Source organism: Mus pahari, chromosome 8 (assembly GCF_900095145.1).
Source record: "Mus pahari chromosome 8, PAHARI_EIJ_v1.1, whole genome shotgun sequence".
Taxonomy (NCBI): domain Eukaryota; kingdom Metazoa; phylum Chordata; class Mammalia; order Rodentia; family Muridae; genus Mus; species Mus pahari.
The window spans coordinates 27163545-27168292 of record NC_034597.1 but is presented as its reverse complement, the minus strand read 5'-3'; the positions used below and the strand labels follow the sequence as shown (position 1 = coordinate 27168292).

At 37.6% G+C, this 4748-nt stretch overlaps 1 pseudogene; it reads right to left on the bottom strand.

Annotated features, from left to right (window-relative positions):
* Positions 1-1054: 1054 nt before the first annotated feature.
* LOC110325747 lies at positions 1055-1531 on the bottom strand (annotated as a pseudogene).
* Between the last annotated feature and the right edge of the window lie 3217 nt (positions 1532-4748).

Genomic DNA, 4748 nt, shown 5'->3' with positions numbered 1-4748 from the left:
GAGAGAGAGAGAGAGAGAGAGAGAGAGAGAGAGAGAGAGAGAGAGAGAGAGAGAGAGGAGAGAGAGCACTAGTTAGTTAAAGACCTTCTAGTATTCAATGAAAATGAATGCAAAATTATGGGACACAATGAAAGCAGTACTAAGAGGAAAGTTCATAGCACTAAGTGCCTTCATAAAGAAATTAGTATGATCTTATACTAGTGACTTACAGCACACCTATAAGCTCTAGAACATAAAGAAGTAAACACACTGAAAAGGAATAGATGGCGAAAACAATCGAACTCCTAAGTGATATCAATTAAATAGAAACAAAGAGAACATTGCAAAGAATCAGTGAAACTAAGAGTTAGTTCTTGGAGAAAATCAACAAAATAGACAAACCCTTAGCCAAATCAACTGAAAGGCAGAGAGGTAATATCCAAACTAACAAAATCTGAAATAAAATGGAGATGCAACAACAGATACCAAGGAAATCCAAAGAATCACTAGGCATTGCTTCAAAGCCCATATTCCATATAGTTGGATAATCTAAAAGAAATGGACAGTTTTCTTAGTAGATACTGCTAATCTAAGTTAAATAAAGATCAGTTAAACAATCTAAATAGACCTATATTTCCTAAAGAAATAGAAGTCATGAAAATATCCCACCACCAACAAAAAGCCCAGAACTAGATGGTTTTAGCATAGAATTATAATAGATTTATTATTCCACACAATATTTTATGAGACCATACGCACTTTGATACCTAAACCAGACAAAAGCTCAACAAAGAAGAATTATTTCAGACCAATTTGCCTTCTGCACATTGATACAAAAATACTTAATATTCACAAATCTAAAGTAAGGACACATCAAATTCATCCTTCATGATGAGGTAGGCTTCATCCTCAAGATGCAGGGATGGTTCAACATATGAAAATCCATCAATGTAATCCACCATATAAAGAAACTAAAAGTAAAAAAAAGAAAAAAAACACATGATTATTTCATTAGTTGCTGAAAAAGCCTTTGACAAAATCTAATATGTGTTCATGATAAAAGTCTTAAGAGAAATTAGAGTTGTCCACAGTCGGAAATAGTGATCTTCTTGCTGGTCTTGCCATTCCTGAACCCAAAATGCTCCAAGGCTTCCACAGTGTTCCTGCCTTCTTTCATTTTTCCAAAGATTACATGCTTGCCATCCAGCCATTCATCAGTCTTGGCAGTGCAGATAAAAAACTGGGAACCGTCTGTGTTTGTTCCAGCATTTGCCATGGACAAGATGCCAGGACCTGTATGCTTCAGGATGAAGTTCTCATCCTCAAATTTCTCTCCATAGATGGACCTTCTACCAGTGCCATTATGGCATGTGAAGTCACCACCCTGGTACATGACTCCTGGAATAACTCTGTGAAAGGAGGAACCTTTATAGCCAAATCCTTTCTCTCCAGTGATCAGAGCATGAGAGTTTTCTGCTGTCTTTGGAACTTTGTCTGCAAACAGCTCGAAAGAGACTTGGTCGAAGGGCTCGTCATCAAGCCTTGTGGACATTTTACCCATCAAGCCATTCCTTCTGTAGCTCAGGGGAGCTCCCCTACCCCATCTGCTCGCAATGTCCCATAATCTCTGCTCTCACTGAAGTTCTTTGGGTTCCATATTTTCCTCATTCCCCTTCAAGTCTAGCTGGATGGCAAAGTTAAGTTTATGATTATGAATAAAAACTAAATCAGAACTTTAAAAAAACGTCTTGGTGAGATCAGGGACACAAGGCACATATCCAAACATAATAACATACGGCAAATTAAATCACGTTACAGCTAACATTAAATTAAATGAAAGGAAACCTGAAGCAATTCCACTAAAACCAGGGACAAGACAAGGTTGTCCACTTTCTCCATGGTTATTCAGTATAGTACTTGAAATTTTAGCTAGAATAAGAAGAAAACTAAAGAAAATCAAGTGGATACAAATTGGGAATGAAAAAGTCAAAATAGTGCTATTTGCAGATAATATGCTAGTATACATATGACCTATATAAATTCTACCAGGGAACTCCTACAGCTGATCACTCTCCAGCAAAGTGAGTGGATACAAAATTAACTCCAAAACAAAACAAGCAAACAACAACAGAAAATACAAAAGCAACACCACCAAGAAAACCAGCAGCCCTCCTCTAAAGAAATAAATGGGTTGAGAAAGAACTCCAAGCCTTTATAGAAAGAAATTGAAAATTTCCTTTGCTCATGGATTGGTTAGATTAACATAGTAAAAATGGTCATCTTAAAAAAAAAAAACAAAGCAGTTTACACAGATTCAATGCAATTCCCATCAAAATTCCAGCACCATTCTTATAAAAATTGAAAGAGCAATACTCAACTCGATATGGAAAAACAAGAAGTGCAGGATAGTTAAAACAATCCTGTACAATAAAGAACTTTTAGAGGTATCACAATCCCTGATTTCAAACTGTACTACAGAGGAATAGTAAGAAAAACCACATGGTATTTTCATAAAAACAGACAGGTTCAAGTTGATCAATAGAATTGAATCAAAGATCAAGACATAAATGTGCTCACCTATGGACACTTAAATTTGATTTTTAAAAAAATCAAAGAAAAAATCCAGAAATATACAATGGTAAAAAGGAAGTATCTTCAACAAATGATACAGGTCTAAATGGATATGTGCATATAGAAGAATATAAATAGATCCATATCTAGCACTCATCACAAAACTCAAGTCCAAATGAATCAAAGACCTCAACATAAAATTGGATACACTAAATCTGATAAAAGAAAAAATAAAGAATAGCCTTGAATGCATTGTCACAGGACACAATTTTCTGAACAGAATATGAACAGCTCAGGCACTGAGATCAACAATTAATAAGTGGGACCTTTTGAAAAGCTTCTATAAGGCAAAGGACACTGTCTAAAGGACAAAAGGGCATCCTATGGAAATTGAAAAGTTCTTCACCAGCTCCACATCTGACAGAGAATTCATTTTTAAAATACATAAAGAACTAAAGAAACTAAGTATCAACAAACCAAATAATCTAATTTAAAAATGGGGTTCAAGCCTAAACAGAAAATTTTTAAGAGACAAATCACAAATGGCTGAGACACACTTAAAGAAATGTTCAGCATCCTTAGCCATCATGAAAATGCAAATCAAAATGATTTGGAGATTCCATCTTATGTCTGTCAAAATAGCTAAGATCAAAGGCACAAGTGACAGCTCACACTGAAAAGGATGTGGATCAAGGGAATTCCACTCCTCCATCACTGGTGGGAGTACAGATGTATACAGCTTTTTTGGTAATCAATATGGCGATTTCTCACAAAATTGGAAATTGATATACCTCAAGATCCAGATATACCATCCCTGGGCATATACCCAAAGGATGCTCTACCATATCACCTGGACACTTGCTCAACTATGTTCATAGTAGCTTTATTCAAATTAGCCAGAAATTGCAAACAACCTAGATGTTCCTAAACTACAAAATGGAAAAGAAAATGTAGTATATTTATACAATGGAGTATTACTCAGTTATTTAAAAACTTAACACCACAAAATTTGCAAGCAAATGGATAAACTAGAAAAGATCATACTGAGTGAGGTAATCAAGACCCTTCCCCCTCCCCCAAGAAAAACAAACATGTTATGTACTCAATTATATGTGAATATTAGCCTTAAAGGATGGCCATGATATAATCCTCAAACCCATAAAAACTAAGTAACAGTCCCTCCAGGGAAGGACACATGAATCTCATTGAGAAGAGGAAACATAATATACATCAACGGTAGGCAGGGAGAGTGGACAGGACATGGGTGGGAGGTAGGGATGGGAAAAGGAGGGATCATATGTGGGGACAAAGAAGGGAAAGAGTAATGGGAGAGACAACTGGAATTAAAGGGCATCTCTGGGATGAGCTAGAAACCTAGGGCATTGAAAACTCCCCCCCAAAAAATGATATGGGTGATCCTAACTAAGATTCCTAACAATGAGGGATATGGAGCCTTAACCAGCCCTCTCCTATAATCAGAAAAAACTTCTAGTGAAGGGATTAGGATACCAACTCAGCCACAAAACCTTACATCCACAGTTTGTCTTACCTATAAGATGTGCTAGGGTAAAGGAGATGCAGAAATCCTCTGAGCAGCTGTCTTAGTCAGAGTTTCTATTCCCGCACAAACATGATGACCAAGAAGCAAATTGGGGAGAAAAGGGTTTATTCAGCTTACATCTCCACAATGCTGTTCATCACTAAAGGAAGTTGGAACTAGAACTCAAGCAGGTCAAAAAGCAGGAGCTGAAGGATGGAGGGATGTTCTTTACAGGCTTGCTTCTCTTGGCTTGCTCAACCTGCTCTCTTATAGAACCAAAACTACCAGCCCAGAGATGGCACCACCCACAAGGGGACCTCCCCCCTTGATCACTAATTGAGAAAATGCCTTGCAGCTGGATCTCATGGAGACATTTCCCCAACTGAAGCTCCTTTCTCTGTGATAACTCCAGCTGTGTCAAGTTGACACAAAACTAGCCAGTACAGCAGCCAACAATGATCGGCCCAACTTTGAGACCCATGGCTTGGCAGGGAACTGATCACTGACACTGCCTGAAGGGCCAGAATTTAGAGGATGGATAGCCCAGAAATCCAACAAAACCAAACACAAATGAAAAGAAAGCAAGAAAGCAAGAAAGGAAGGAAGGAAGGAAGGAAGGAAGGAAGGAAGGAAGGAAGGAAGGAAGGAAGGAAGGAAG